Source organism: Liolophura sinensis, chromosome 1 (genome assembly GCF_032854445.1).
Source record: "Liolophura sinensis isolate JHLJ2023 chromosome 1, CUHK_Ljap_v2, whole genome shotgun sequence".
Lineage (NCBI taxonomy): Eukaryota > Metazoa > Mollusca > Polyplacophora > Chitonida > Chitonidae > Liolophura > Liolophura sinensis.
In genome coordinates, this window is record NC_088295.1 from 6,374,398 (window position 1) to 6,392,180 (window position 17,783).

The window sequence follows — 17,783 nt, forward strand, 5'->3', positions numbered from 1 at the left end:
CGTCTGTATCACTTCTATTGTAATAAACCAAGGGGTCAGGTCGTTTATATCACTTTTGTTGTAATGCACCCAGAGGTGAGGTCGTCTTTATCACTCAATTCTATTGTAATAAACCAAGGGTTCAAGTCGTCTGTATCACTCCTACTGTAATGAACCCAGAGGTCAGGTCGTCTGTATGTCTCCTACTGTAATGAAACCAGCGATCAAGTCGTCCGTATCACTTCTATTGTAATAAACCAAGGGGTCAGGTCGTTTATATCTCTCTTGTTGTAATGAACCCAGAGGTCAGGTCGTTTGTATCACTATTATTGTAATGAAGTCTGGAACTAGGTATCACATCTGTTGTAATGAGCCCATGGGGTCAAGTCGTCCAAATTACATCTGTTTTTATGTGCATGCCATGCACACGTGTTTCTTCCACATCACATTCGGTTTAGCACACCTGTGCGTCACCTCAGTGACAATAATTGCTACTCTAAGTCATTAGTTTATTAATAGTACATCTATTGACAAAAAAAGCAAGAAGACTGCAGAAAGTTTACAAGTACAAACTATTGTCAACCGTACTATAAATAATCATTTCAAAACACAAAACTCCAACCACAAGACATGACTATTGAGATGAACGTTTGATCAAAGAAGTCTTTTTTTGCTTTTTTAATTCGCTATAAGAATTTTGCTAAGTACGTCCGTCGTCCATTTTCAAAATTAAACTTCTGCTATAGTCTATTTCTTTTAACCAGTCGCCTATATTCAGCTCTCTATGAAATTAGTCACATTCGCTACCAAAATTGTCTTTAGCCAATGACACATAACTACACAAGTTCTGCACATGGAGATGTTGAAAGTTCGTATTTTGCAAAGAAAATCAAAGTTAGAACACTTTTTCTAGTTCATAATGTTAAACCGGTTTCGACGGCAAGACTCATTGCCTCGGGTGACGTCATAATTATTAAGAAATCAGTAGCATGCTGGATACTGGGCATCACCAGTTACCATCATCACCAACAACACGGTGGATTGGGCGTTCCACAAGTTCGACGTTTCCGTCAGGGATGTCTACCCACAGCCACGGCGAGATATTTTTTTTACTATCTGACGACCAACCAGTGTGACGTGTGTACCACCACCCAATCTGATACCCCTCTCTCGTCGTACCATCTCGCCAGTTTCCCAGTAAGCCTGGTTGAAACAACAGCAGCCCTTGTCAGGGATTCCAACGGCCCTGTTCAGGGCCATCCATATCTTCCGAAAGATAACTGTCCACTCTAAGCACTTGCAATGTATGTGTGTCATCATGACCGCGTCCTATGACGTCATCGCACGCGAACGACCTCTCCATCAATCACAACGCCCCATTTACGCCCTCGCCTCCTCGTCCCCCACCTCCCCTCCTCCCCACTTTCCCCTCCTCCCCTCCTCCCCCACCCATAAGAATAACCCTGAGCATGAACTCATGGATCCTGGGGAGTAACTTTTAATCTCTATGCACATGCGGTGTGGCATACAACTGACAATTGAAACAGATGAAGGCATTCATATCCGAAATGATTTGAGCTAATCAGATACAGCTCAGCAGACAAAACTGGCAATGGGAAAAATACTTATTTTAACGTATTTTTATTCGGAAAATGAGCAGATGAGCGAATGGCATTTAAGTATTCAACACACTCGTAATATACAGAGGATATCAAAATCAATGCATTTAAAAAAAATGTGTTTTTTTTTTTCGGGGGGGGGGGTATTTTTTTGGAACATCCAATTTTTACTCATAAAATTCGCAGCCTTCGACCAAATCTTACATATGATTAGGCATAATGTTTCAAATGAAAAATAATACAATATATATCACTATGACATGTGCAAAAGCCGGTGTTTCAAATCTCAGAATATCACCTCATACCCTGACAAGCCATTGTCACCAAGGCTGCACTTCCATTTTCATAAAACTGCGTATATGTACAAATATAATTTAGCACAGAATGTATGTGGAAAATCGGTTCAGGGAAGTTTGTCTATCAGATTGTCTTGGGATATTGTTCGCTGCCATAAGGAAATTGTGTGTCTGTCACGACCAGTTCTTCCTTATTCGTGTTTAGAGGTTAAAGAGATCAGACTGAGTAACGACTTAGGGGTCATGCTTTAGCGCGCTCAGGAGAGAATTGGGTTAAGATTTAAGGGTCTGTGTAGATAAAGCCTTTTCATATCGTGAAGTGAAATTATAGCGGGAAGTGGCAGGGGCGTCACGAAGTTTTATGTTTGCTCCAAGTAATGGATTTACACCCAGTATACCTATTTATATTAGTACGTGTTCACCAATAATAAACTTGTTGATTAACTTCGGTATGTGTTCAAATATGAACTTTTCTGTTATACACCTGATACGCATCAGACGAAATGGCAGCAGAGAGATTTATTTGTTTATTTGATTGGCGTTTAACGTCGTATTCAAGAACATTTCACACACACGACGTAGGAAACCGAGCAGAGCCCGAGGAAAACCCACGACCATCCACAAGCTGTGGTAGACACCCTGCAGGGAGAGGAAAGGGAAATCATGCATCGTTGCGGTGTCTAAACACTCTCAGTTTCAACATTAACTTTAGGCAATCTCTTAATTCGTGTGAAAGCCGCATTAATAGAAAATGAATGTTTAATTATAAATGTATTTTCTGCACACGCCGATCATGGCATATAGCTTTGTGATGCCTGTGTGAAGACGCTATGTACGTCCACGCCTAAGAATCGGTGGCGCTTACAAACCTATGGTTTTCATCTGCAGTGGGGTTTTCTCTTTTTTCAGTCAAGTTCAAGTTCAGAGTTTAAGACGAAAGCGCATATTTTTATGGTTGGCAGGCTTGAGTTGCAGCGTGCAATGTACATTGGTTAGATTTAATTGGTGGAATTGGTGGAAATGTATAAATAAAGCCATACAAATATCATTGTGAGATTTAATACTTACATGTATCAGTAAGCCACTATTAATGGATGTAAAGAAAACATTAAGGATGACTTGTCTCCATGATGACGAGGCTGTCTCAGGCGTAGTCATAACTTGTAGTATAAGCCCGGAACTTATAGACGCTAATTTTCATATTTGCGATGAAGGTCTAACACAACTCTCAGAATTAAAATAAAAATCCTAAAGGTGAGTCACAACTTTAGCGCAACGAACTCCTTTGAAGTTAAGTCTTATACAACTTCGTGATCCTGGGGCCTGGCTTTGTTTTTATGGTTATATTTTAACAGTGAAAACTTAAATGTGCCCGTCACAACATCTTTATGTGCCCAGACACAGGTGAAGTAAATAACGAGAGTTTTTACCGTTATCGGTGATGTATTTCCCCACTCAGTCAAAATAAGTGCTGCTTGTTGTGGACATCTTGAAAATATTGTCACCTGTACTGTGTGCATCCTGGGGACAAACCAAGCAAATGCATGGCTCAATGCTGCAAACAGTAACCGAAACATGGCTGTCCTGAAATTGACATTATAGATAAATGTGATTGCACAGGCATATGAGTATGACTTCTCGGCATAGATTTTCTGTCTGTGTGGTTTTAATTTCAGCTTTTTCAATAGTGCCTACATGGCAGTATTGAGTACTAACCAAACAGCAGGCTCTCGGGGGATTGTTAAAACGTATGGTCTTAAAAGGGCGTCAACCTTATCTGCATATATCAGGGCTATCTGGTAGAGAAAAGCAAATATACACGTGTCTTTTACCCAGCTGTCACAAATGTCTAAATAAGTACTTCTTTATTTCTAAACGATCATTCAACAAAACACGGAAGTACCAGCTTTACATTATACGTGAATTATTTTAATCTAACAATGACACTTCAGATGTGTGAGTAGTACAAAATGTTGCAAATGTGTCTTAATGGTTGGTTTTTAAGGTGGGGCAAGTGTGTCGTTGAGTCCGCGCCAATGAACCAATGAGTGTAGCTCCATCAGCTCCATGTCACGCCAAAACTGACCCATGGGTTTGCTCAAAAACTGACCCATGGGTGACCTCCATTTCGTTCTCGCTAAAACTGACCACGACAGTCCAGCGGCTTACAGCTGCCCTTGCTCAAGGCAGCCTGGCAACATGGACTCAGAGTGAGTCGGGCGCGCGTGTCGGTTTGGCTGGCCCAGCAGGACACGTACACGCTGCCACGTCCCGCTCGACGGCGCTACCCTCGAAACCGATTGCGGTTGGGGGTAAAGACAGTCAGTTGGCAGGCGGACCTGGTCGACATGGCAGCGTTTGTCAAAAAGAACGACGAGAACCGTTGCCGCTTGGGTGCCGGCCACGGACGTCAAATGTATTTAACCCGAGGATTACAGGGGTAACTCAGGACCTACGTCAGGACCTACGTCAAACGATGGATCAGTGGGTACAAGGCTTGCGCAAGAATAAAGGCACCTTGGCAGCCATGCTAGGAGTTCTCTTGTACATCGTAGTTTTAGTGGGTGGATCGGCCGCGGAACTCAGCCAGCAGCTTCTCCACGACCAGTCGACCCGTCGCCGAGTGACATCGCGCGTGAGTTTAACAGCATCATCCCGGGCCTGACCTCCACCCCGCTACCCACCACGGCGTTTACCGCCGAGCAGGACGCGTCCACGGGCCAATCCATCACTCCCCGGCGTCACCGACCATGACGGCGGTTGTGACCGCAGCGGCCTTTCGCACTGTACATCACCCTCATCCGTACGACCAGCCAAACTGACTCACTCAGCTTCTCCATCCATGGATACTCGATGGGAGCCTTCGTTTACATGCATCGTCAGCGGACTGACGGGGTGTGGAAAAGTTCGTGTTTGTAAAACGGTTGGTGGCGCACGCTCAAGCTCTCATTTACCCACCCCCGCAACGAGTAGTCTGGTGTTACGGAGTGGCAGCCGTTGCAACGTTCGATTAGAAGGTGTGCCCAGCCCGTCAGCATTCGGCCCGGGGGAGCGGACGTTAGTCGTCGTGGACGGTTTGATGGCCGAAGGGTACGAAAGCGTGACAAAACTCTTTACCAACGGCAGCCACCACCGCAATATCAGCGTGGTGTACATCGTGCAGAAGTTTTTCAACAAAACCAAATGTAAACGTCAAGTCCGACATTCATATACCATTCGTAGTCCGTAAAAGGCGTTCCAAGTCGATAATCGCAAGATCCATTTCCAAAACAACGTTTAACACTAACTCCCAAAGACAAAGGTATGTAAGAAATTACGCAAATAAGAAATAAAGCCGGTAACACACAAGAGAGAAGCGGTCATCACTTTTCAATGATGCCGGGCAGACAATGAATATTCCAGGCATGAATTCCATATCAAAGTTCAAATTCGTAGTCCGTGAATGAGTTCCAGGTCAAATAACGATGAAACAAGTATCTCAGTCGCGCTTTAATTGCAACTGTTCATAAAGGCATCGTGCTGATGTAATGAGTATGACTACCTTTACGGCCCCTAGCCCCAGGTTAAGCGGTATTAGATATAGTTCGAAAATGACGAGCGTTACAGACCCTAACCGATCAGATTGTGATTCAAAAGTAACGGACGAACTTCTTTCCCGTTAATATGTAAAGATCTCATGCTACAAGATGCGCCATCTATGATGTTACACATGACATACAAGATAGACGGTTACACTGGGCAACCAGCGCCATCTATGTTGTTAAATGCCATGTACGTGATAGATATGTACATAGGGATAACAGTGCCGTCTATGTGGTTGATCACAATGCAGATGGCCAGAGATTCTGAACGCTCTGTCCATACCTGCCAACGAGAGTGTTATACTCATTGTAAAATTTGAGAAACTTAGAATGAAGGCGTTTGATGGAGTATCCTTGACAAACTAGTTTTTGAACTAGCAACTTGTGAGGCAGATTAAAGTCATCACAATTAACGCAAGATCTGACAAATGCTACAGGGCGAGATATGTATACGCCATATGCAGGACCCTTTGGTATATTGCTATCTAAAATAAGGATAATTTACATTATCAAAATTGAAATTATCCCTTTTGTCGTAAAGGCGGCGTGAAAGGAGACCTTGTTCGTCTTTGTACAAATATAGATCCAAATAAGATGTACCATCAGGACTATTCATCGACAAAGATCATCGCACCATCAGTCTGAACGCACACTAATTGGTGGTGTAAAACCCTTTGGTATCATCACACCCTTCAACGGTATAGAGCGTTTCAAGATCAATACCAAGCCGCGCAGCAGCCAAGTCCGAGGGGCGACACTAAGCGATCAGTCAACGATCGCTGGCGCGATTGGGTGCAGGAAAAGATGGACACACCAGCCGAGCCGAAAAAAAAACCCTACAACAGCACGGCCTCTGCCAGCCGGTTCTTGCCATCCTCCTCCTCCTCCTCCTCCTCCTCACGCCAAAACCACGACCAGTGGAGTTCGGGTCAGACCAGGCCATGTGCGCGGAGTCCGTGTCCATCTTGCAGTACTACCAGTCCGCCTTGTTAAAAAAAGTCATGAAATCATAGTAAAACTCCAACATATGGAGTTTGGCATACTGGTACACCATACATCCTATTTGCAAGGGTAGGTTGTAACGAATGGTCCTCTTGCTGCTCACCACTTCGAAGGTGTCGTCATCGATTTGGTTGACGGTAAGGCACCCCGTACACTCTCCCGTAACTTGCGCGTCTTCGTCAGGTCACAGAATGATTGGAAGGCTCGCTCGGGCGTGTACTCCATCACTTGGTAGACGTGGGTCACTACCAACCCGTAAGCGAGATACCATTGGAGTAATGCGGTGCCAAACATACTCCCGATCAGCTTTCGTCAGGAACCGGGCATGATCTCATTCATTTCTGCGAACTCTGCCATCAAGGGGCCTATGTCCTCCCGGCTCACATCGATGTTTTTATATATGGATGGACATTCCGCAAAGTCCGCTTTGAGCCTCCACTAGCTGGGTCTGCGTCTTGGGCTGTCACTGTTACGGGGTAAGCCGTACCGTTGCAGGAAGGCATGCAAGGCCGGGTTCGTTTCCCGCAGGCCAAGAAACTCGCTTATATGGATACCAGCTTATACCCCTGGGACTGGATGTACGCTTCGTTCGTGTCCACTTCCCGGCATAATGTCTTGAGGTGTCAACCCTCGCCGGTCGTTGTAGCGCAGGTGACCCTGGCGTGGGTGATTCAGGTGACAGCCGTGATAGTGGTAATAGTAACCGTGGGCCTGGAAGACGGTGGGACGTCCGCAGATGTGGGCGAACCCGTCCACGGGGAGTAGCCGATCACCCACTCGTTTTTCTGTGGTTCAGCCGGTGCCGTGCTTCCTCCACGTCTCCTGCAGGGTCTTGTACTCTGCATCCGTGCACGGCTGGAGGGCCAGATCATTATCGAAAGCGTGACAGGATGGGAGTGCCGTTTCCTCCAACAAGTGGGCATAGATTATAATTAATCTTCTTCCCATGCACCTTCTGGTGCCACAAATATGCGTCCCGCCGGGCAAACGTCCGGGCGCAGGTAGGGCATGTCATCCTCTCCCCAGCGTGGTACGCCACCTCATGACGCAGCCAGATATCCCACCTGTCGCACGTGCTGCAAGTGCACTTGGACCTCTCCTCATCGGTATGCGCCCTTTTCTCATGCCTCAGCAAGTCACCCCACCGGGAAAAGCGCCTGGCACACTGCAAATAAATTTATCTCCTCCTTGTCCTCCTCCTCCTCCTCCGTAAGATATGAAGGCAGCGTAGCGTCGGTAGTATACAAGGAGCTGTCTGGGTGAACGTGGTCTGGTGTTGTCTAGGCAGGTATAATAGCCGGAATAAGCTTCACTCTCTTCACACACCTTTTTACTCCGTCAACGCGGACGTCAACGAAATTAAGATGCCAAAACCGCGCGGTCAACCCATTGGTCAGTTTTGGGAAGGAATGGAGCTCACCCATTGGTCATTTTTGGCGCGAATTGGAGCTGAAGAAGCTGCTCAACTTAACTTTACAAGCCGACGTTCAGTTTTTGGCGCGAAATGGAGCTCACCTATTGGTCACTTTTGGCGTGACATGGAGCTGAAGGAGCTGTTCTCGCGTGTGACATCAGTTTTTGCGTGACATGGTTTTGGCGTGACATGGAGCTGAAGGACCTGCTCTCGCGCGTGACATCAGTTTTTGCGTGACATGGTTTTGGCACGAACGACGTGGAGCTAACCCAAGGAGATGCTCTCGATCGTGACATCAGTTTTGGCGCGACATGTAACATGTGACGTCACGCGCATGCAGGAGGGCAGATTCAACGACACACCTGCACAGTCTCAAACGCCGCTTCAATAAGACACCTTTGCAACATTCTCAATTGTTACAATGTTATACTATACGATGTAATTCTATACAATGTTATTTTGCTCCCCTTCTCGAGCACGACTCCCTCATCCTCCTCGCTCATTGTACGACGCAGCTCGAACCTCAACGAAATAACCAACCGGGAGCTGCTCTCACTTGTGACGTCACGCACACCCATTGGTCAGTTTTGGCGCGAAATGGCGCTCACCCATGTGGGTCAGTTTTGGCGCGAAAGAGCTAAAGTAGGAGCTGCGCTCATTGATCCCGTTGGCGCGCAGTGTTATATTATACAATGCTATACAATGTTATACTATACAGTGTTATTTTGCTCCCTTGTATTGGTCCATTGGCGCGCCTGGTGCATGCGCAACGACACACCTACTCCGCCACAAACGCCGCCCCAATAAGACACGTTTTCAACATTCTCTACTACTTGTATAGAATTTTTTTCTAAAATGAGGAAAAAAGGGAAAGAAAAAAGATAATAAATTAAAACATCCACACATAGTTTGGGTGTGTCCAGTGGACATCACCAGGTATTTTATGTTTAATAGGGATATTCTTTTTTACGTTCCACTCAACAAACTTGCATGACCACATTTGCTGTAATTGAATGACAGGTTTCTGTCACCATAGTGCCCAGTGAGTGCCACGACTAACCACTTTCAGGGTATAGGATCTGGCGGCATAACTACCCGTCCCTGGGGAAGCAGCGCAGTTATTACCCGTCATGGAGGAGGACACAGTCAAATCTTTCCATAAGCTTTCAAATACCATCATTTGCAGTAATTTCAGCCTTCTCGCATTTTGTATCTGTCATAAATGCATCTTTGGAAATTCATTGAACTGTATTTACGAGATTTTGCACATGACCAGATTCATGTGTGTGAGGAGTTCTGAAATAAATGTATGCACAATGGTTTCACCCGGGGCTCTGTACAGTTCCCTCCCACCACAACGCTGGCAGTCGCCATATAAGTGAAACGAAGTTTTATGTTATACACCAATCAAATAAATAAACTTGAAAGATATAGCACAGAGGCTCTAGATACCAAAATAGGCCTACGCAATTAATATAATCGCAGCAAACTAATTTCTTTCAGAAAACATTATGGGGTCACAACTGTCGACTTGCTCGAAAACCCAGCAGTGCCCCAGCTAAGGACGCATGAAGCAATGCTGTAGAAAATTCCACAGTTCTGTCCCCAAAAGCAAATAAGATCTATCTGTCGCAATACACGACTGGTTAAACAACCTCACATAAAATGTACTACACATTTCTATGTTTAGTAGCATTATTTCGCAGAAATGGCGACCAGAAATGGCTGAGGAAGTTCAAAACAAGTCACTGCTTTAATTAGGCTGTTGCTTTGTTGGTGGCAAGAACAATATTGCTCGACAACCATCTCTCATATCAGACTCCACAAACACCTGCAAACATCGTGTCGTGTCTTAGAGAGTTACACAAATGGCTTATTTAAAAGTCGGCGTTATTCGTACTGAATTCGTACTCAAAGTGTAAATCATCTCCAAAGCCCGATTCGGAGCTTGGACAAACACTCAGGCATATTGAAGGTCTGTACGTCAATAATAGTTGTTCACTTGGACACATTCTTAGATATGTTTAGGGTTTGTACTGCAATGTTAATTGTTCACTTGGACACACTCCCCGGTATGTTGAATGACTGAATGAACGAATAATTATGGCTTATTGCCATAATAATATTCGCTGAATGTCCTAATTGTTCACATGGACACACTACCAGGCATGATTATGGTCTGTACGTCAGTCTTAGTTGTTCATTTTGACGCACTCCCATCTATGTTTAGGTTGTGTGCGTCAATGTCAGTTGTTGACTTGGACACACTCCCAGGCATGTTGAATGAATAAATGAATAATTACGGTTTAATGCCATAGTTGTTCGCTTAATGTCATAGTTGTACACCTGGACACATTCCCAGACATGATTTAGGTCTGTATGTCCATGTTAGTTATTCATTTGGACACACTCCTAAGCATCATTAGGGCCTGTACGTCAATGTTAGTTCTTCATTTGAACACACTCCCTGGCATGATTAGGGTCTGTACGTCAATATTAATTGTTCACTTTGAAACACTCCCTGGCATGTTAAATGAACAAATGAATGAAGGAATGAATGAATTTTTCAGCCATATCAGGCATGTTAAAGGTATGTGCGTCAATGTTAGTTGTAGCTTGGACACCCACTCAGGCATGCTTAGAATCAGTGCGATTTGTTCATTTGTGCGCAACCAGACAAATACCATACTAATGTCCAAGGTGTTGAGTTCATTGTGACCAGTCAAATATCATACTGATGCCCAAAGTGTCGTTTTCATTATGACCAGACAAATACCACACTGATGTCCAACGTGTCGGGTTCATTGTGACCAGACAAATACCACACTGATGTCCAAGGTGTCTGGTTCATTGTGACCAGACAAATACCTTACTGATGGCCAAGGTGTCGGGTTCATTGTGACCAGAAAAATACCATACTAATGTCCAAGGTATCGAGGTCATTGTGACCAGACAAATACCACACTGATGGCCAAGGTATCGAGGTCATTGTGACCAGACAAATTCTACAGTGATGTTCAAGGTGTCGAGTTCACTGTAGCCAGACAAATACCATACTGATGCTCAAGGTATCGAGCTCATTGTGACCAGACAAAAAGCAGACTTATGTCCAAAGTGTCGGGTTTATCGTGACCAGACAAATACCTCACTGATGTCCAAGGTGTCCGGTTCATTGTAACCAGACAAATACCACATTGATAGCCAAGGTGTCGGGTTCATTGTGACCAGACAAATACCATACTGATATCCAAGGCGTCGGGTTCATTGTGACTGATATCCAAGGCGTCGGGTTCATTGTGACCAGACAAATATCATACTGATCCATGGCCAATGGCATCGGGTTCATTGTGACCAGACAAATACCATACTGATGTCCAAGGTGTCGGGTTCATTGTGACCAGACAAATACCATACTGATGTCCAGACAAATACCATGATGTCCAGGTCGGGTTCATTGTGACCAGACAAATACCAGACTGATGTCCAAAGTGGCCTCCAAAGAGAGCCCAGCTGTGGCCCGTTTTACAAAGCTGTCGCAACACTATGTATATTACCTTTATGATGATGATGTATCTCTTAACTATATGTTATTATGGAAGTTACGACCACATCCTTGCATCGTAAACCCTTAGTGTTACTCTGAGATATAATTTATTCTTCTGCGCGCACTATACAATTTGCCGTGATGACCTGTTTTCAACTAGCTCAACTAAAATAGTTCAGATTGTATTTTATAATACATGGATATACATCTTGAGACTTACATCGACTTAAAATTGTTGAACATCCCATTTGTGAATGGGTCTCCTGATGGATGCACGGAGCTCAAATCCCATGGAGTTACGTCCCCTGAAATGAATGCTGCAATCGAGATACATATATTGAAAGGTTAACAGGTTACTGCGGGTAATTACTTAAATGAAACTACCTCAGTATTAAGTTACACATACAACCCAAGCAAAATGTACAGATTTGAATTTCCGAGACTGTTTATCTCTGTTAACATAAGCAACAAATCAGCGGTTATGTCGGGATCAGACCACTGGGGACCCGGATAGACCACTGGGGACCCGATAGGACCATTGGGGACCCCGTATGACAAATTCCATGTAGTTCATCCTTCTATCACACGACCCTGTATAACACAGTCTGACTTGTGTATCTAATCTTGCCATCACACGACCTCGTATAACACATTCTGACTTGTGTATCTCATCTTGCCATCACACGACCTCGTATAAACACATTCTGACTTGTGTATCTCATCTTGCCATCACACGACCCCGTATAACACGTTCTCACCTGTGTTTCTCATCTAGCCATCACACGACCCGTATAACACATTCTGACTTGTGTATCTCATATTGCCATCACACGACCCCGTTTAACAATTTTTGGTTTGGTTCCAAGCGTCGGGTTCATTGTGACCAAACAAATACCATACTGATGCTCAGGGCGTCGGGTTCATTGTGACCAGACAAATACCATATTGATGTCCAAGGCGTCGGGTTCATTGTGACCAGACAAATACCATACTGATGGCCAAAGTGTCCGGGTTCATTATGACTAGACAAATACCACACTGATATCCCAGGCGTCGGGTTCATTGTGACCAGACAAATACCACACTGATGTCCAAGGTGTCGGGTTCATTATGACCAGACAAATACCATACTGATGTCCAAGGCGTCGGGTTCATTGTGACCAGACAAATACCATACTGATATCCAAGTCGTCGGGTTCATTGTGACCAGACAAATACCACACTGATGTCCAAGGTGTCGGGTTCATTGTGGCCAGACAAATACCATACTGATGTCCAAGGTGTCGGGTTCATTGTGACCAGACAAATACCATACTGATGTCCAAGTCGTCGGGTTCATTGTGACCAGACAAATACCATACTGATGTCCAAGGCGTCGGGTTCATTGTGACCAGACAAATACCAGACTGATGTCCAAAGTGGCCTCCAAAGAGAGCCCAGCTGTGGCCCGTTTTACAAAGCTGTCGCAACACTATGTATATTACCTTTATGATGATGATGTATCTCTTAACTATATGTTATTATGGAAGTTACGCCACATCCTTGCATCGTAAACCCTGAGTGTTACTCTGAGATATAATTTATTCTTCTGCGCGCACTATACGATTTGCCGTGATGACCTGTTTTCAACTAGCTCAACTAAAATAGTTCAGATTGTATTTTATAATACATGGATATACATCTTGAGACTAACATCGACTTAAAATTGTTGAACATCCCATTTTGTGAATGGGTCTCCTGATGGATGCACGGAGCTCAAATCCCATGGAGTTACGTCCCCTGAAATGAATGCTGCAATCGAGATACATATATTGGAAAGGTTAACAGGTTACTGCGGGTAATTACTTAAATGAAACTACCTCAGTATTAAGTTACACATACAACCCAAGCAAAATGTACAGATTTGAATTTCCGAGACTGTTTATCTTCTGTTAACATAAGCAACAAATCAGCGGTTATGTCGGGATCAGACCACTGGGGACCCCGGATAGGACCACTGGGGACCCCGGATAGGACCATTGGGGACCCCGTATGACAAATTCCATGTAGTTCATCCTTCTATCACACGACCCTGTATAACACAGTCTGACTTGTGTATCTAATCTTGCCATCACACGACCTCGTATAACACATTCTGACTTGTGTATCTCATCTTGCCATCACACGACCTCGTATAACACATTCTGACTTGTGTATCTCATCTTGCCATCACACGACCCCGTATAACACGTTCTCACCTGTGTTTCTCATCTTGCCATCACACGACCCCGTATAACACATTCTGACTTGTGTATCTCATATTGCCATCACACGACCCCGTTTAACAATTTTTGGTTTGGTTCCAAGGCGTCGGGTTCATTGTGACCAAACAAATACCATACTGATGCTCAGGGCGTCGGGTTCATTGTGACCAGACAAATACCATATTGATGTCCAAGGCGTCGGGTTCATTGTGACCAGACAAATACCATACTGATGGCCAAAGTGTCGGGTTCATTATGACTAGACAAATACCACACTGATATCCCAGGCGTCGGGTTCATTGTGACCAGACAAATACCACACTGATGTCCAAGGTGTCGGGTTCATTATGACCAGACAAATACCATACTGATGTCCAAGGCGTCGGGTTCATTGTGACCAGACAAATACCATACTGATATCCAAGTCGTCGGGTTCATTGTGACCAGACAAATACCACACTGATGTCCAAGGTGTCGGGTTCATTGTGGCCAGACAAATACCATACTGATGTCCAAGGTGTCGGGTTCATTGTGACCAGACAAATACCATACTGATGTCCAAGTCGTCGGGTTCATTGTGACCAGACAAATACCATAATGATGTCCAAGGCGGCGGGTTCATTGTGACCAGACAAATACCAGACTGATGTCCAAAGTGGCCTCCAAAGAGAGCCCAGCTGTGGCCCGTTTTACAAAGCTGTCGCAACACTATGTATATTACCTTTATGATGATGATGTATCTCTTAACTATATGTTATTATGGAAGTTACGCCACATCCTTGCATCGTAAACCCTGAGTGTTACTCTGAGATATAATTTATTCTTCTGCGCGCACTATACAATTTGCCGTGATGACCTGTTTTCAACTAGCTCAACTAAAATAGTTCAGATTGTATTTTATAATACATGGATATACATCTTGAGACTAACATCGACTTAAAATTGTTGAACATCCCATTTTGTGAATGGGTCTCCTGATGGATGCACGGAGCTCAAATCCCATGGAGTTACGTCCCCTGAAATGAATGCTGCAATCGAGATACATATATTGGAAAGGTTAACAGGTTACTGCGGGTAATTACTTAAATGAAACTACCTCAGTATTAAGTTACACATACAACCCAAGCAAAATGTACAGATTTGAATTTCCGAGACTGTTTTTCTTCTGTTAACATAAGCAACAAATCAGCGGTTATGTCGGGATCAGACCACTGGGGACCCCGGATAGGACCACTGGGGACCCCGGATAGGACCATTGGGGACCCCGTATGACAAATTCCATGTAGTTCATCCTTCTATCACACGACCCTGTATAACACAGTCTGACTTGTGTATCTAATCTTGCCATCACACGACCTCGTATAACACATTCTGACTTGTGTATCTCATCTTGCCATCACACGACCCTGTATAACACATTCTGACTTGTGTATCTCATCTTGCCATCACACGACCCCGTATAACACGTGCTCACCTGTGTTTCTCATCTTGCCATCACACGACCCCGTATAACACATTCTGACTTGTGTATCTCATATTGCCATCATACGACCCCGTTTAACAATTTTTGGTTTGGTTCCAAGGCGTCGGGTTCATTGTGACCAAACAAATACCATACTGATGCTCAGGGCGTCGGGTTCATTGTGACCAGACAAATACCATATTGATGTCCAAGGCGTCGGGTTCATTGTGACCAGACAAATACCATACTGATGGCCAAAGTGTCGGGTTCATTATGACTAGACAAATACCACACTGATATCCCAGGCGTCGGGTTCATTGTGACCAGACAAATACCACACTGATGTCCAAGGTGTCGGGTTCATTATGACCAGACAAATACCATACTGATGTCCAAGGCGTCGGGTTCATTGTGACCAGGCAAATACCATACTGATATCCAAGTCGTCGGGTTCATTGTGACCAGACAAATACCACACTGATGTCCAAGGTGTCGGGTTCATTGTGACCAGACAAATACCATACTGATGTCCAAGGTGTCGGGTTCATTGTGACCAGACAAATACCATACTGATGTCCAAGTCGTCGGGTTCATTGTGACCAGACAAATACCATACTGATGTCCAAGGCGGCGGGTTCATTGTGACCAGACAAATACCAGACTGATGTCCAAAGTGGCCTCCAAAGAGAGCCCAGCTGTGGCCCGTTTTACAAAGCTGTCGCAACACTATGTATATTACCTTTATGATGATGACGTATCTCTTAACTATATGTTATTATGGAAGTTACGCCACATCCTTGCATCGTAAACCCTGAGTGTTACTCTGAGATATAATTTATTCTTCTGCGCGCACTATACAATTTGCCGTGATGACCCGTTTGCAACTAGCTCAACTAAAATTGTTCAGATTGTATTTTATAATACATGGATATACATCTTGAGACTAACATCGACTTAAAATTGTTGAACATCCCATTTTGTGAATGGGTCTCCTGATGGATGCACGGAGCTCAAATCCCATGGAGTTACGTCCCCTGAAATGAATGCTGCAATCGAGATACATATATTGGAAAGTTTAACAGGTTACTGCGGGTAATTACTTAAATGAAACTACCTCAGTATTAAGTTACACATACAACCCAAGCAAAATGTACAGATTTGAATTTCCGAGACTGTTTATCTTCTGTTAACATAAGCAACAAATCAGTGGTTATGTCGGGATCAGACCACTGGGGACCCCGTATGACAAATTCCGTGTAGTTCATCCTTCTATCACACGACCTCGTATAACACAGTCTGACTTGTGTATCTAATCTTGCCATCACACGACCTCGTATAACACATTCTGACTTGTGTATCTCACCTTGCCATCACACGATCCTTTATAACACATACTGACTTGTGTATCTCATCTTGCCATCATACGACCCTGTATAACACATTCTGACTTGTGTATCTCATCTTGCCATCACAAGACCCCGTATCACACGTTCTGACCTGTTTTTCTCATCTTGCCATCACACGACCCCGTATAACACATTCTGGCTTGTGCATCTCATATTGCCGTCACACGACCCCGTTTAACAATTTTTGGTTTGTGTATCTCATCTTGCCAATACACAACTCCGTTTAACAAATTCTTTCATATACTTGGTATTATATCTCTGGTCTTCACACATTGCAATAACTATTCTAATGTCTCATGATCTACCCATTTGCCGTGATGCCTTAACACTTTCTTTGAAACGTGTACATGTGTGTCTCCAAACTTGCCTCATTGCCTTGAACACTTCGGTAGAATATTCGTCGATTTGTGTCTGGCCTTGTTGCCATGCCATAACAAAATCTGTGTTACATTCAGGAACAGTAACTACCCATACCGGTACATTCCACTGAAATGACCCACTGATAGCTTGAATTGTTAGTTGGAGCACTTTACTTATACTTCTGTGTATCTGGCCTTGCCGTCATGCCCGGTAATAATATCGTTGTTATATGTCTCGTTGTGACATTGACGCGATCACGTCGTATCAAATTCATTTACATGTCTCGCAGCTGCCGCGATATCGTAGAAATCTGTTTTTGGTATGTCTCAGACCTTGTTCTGTGCCGTAGCAACTTCTTTGGTGTGTCTTAGACCTTGCTCTGTGCCGTAGCAACTTCTTTGGTATGTCTCAGACCATGCTCTATGCCGTATAGGGGCCTACTTCTTTGGTGTGTCTCAGACCTTGCTCTCTACCGTAGCAACTTCTCTGGTATGTCTCAGACCATGCCCTATGCCGTATACTTCTTTGGTATGTCTCAGACCTTGCTCTCTGCCGTAGCAACTTCTTTGGTATGTTTCAGACATTGCTCTGCGACGTAACAACTTCGTTGCCATGACTCAGACCTTGCTCTATGCCGTAGCAACTTTTTTGGTATGTCTCAGACCTTGTCCTGTGTCGTAGCAATTCCGTCGCTATGCTTCAGACCTTGATCTGTGTCGTAGCAACTTTTTTGATATGTCTCTAAACATGCTGCACTACCGTTAACAAATCCTGCATGTGTCAAAAAATTCATACAAATTGCGTAGATGGGCTCTTAAAACAGATCACAAGGTAAACAACTGTCTGCAATCAGTCATTCCATCAAGTGTATCGCCAA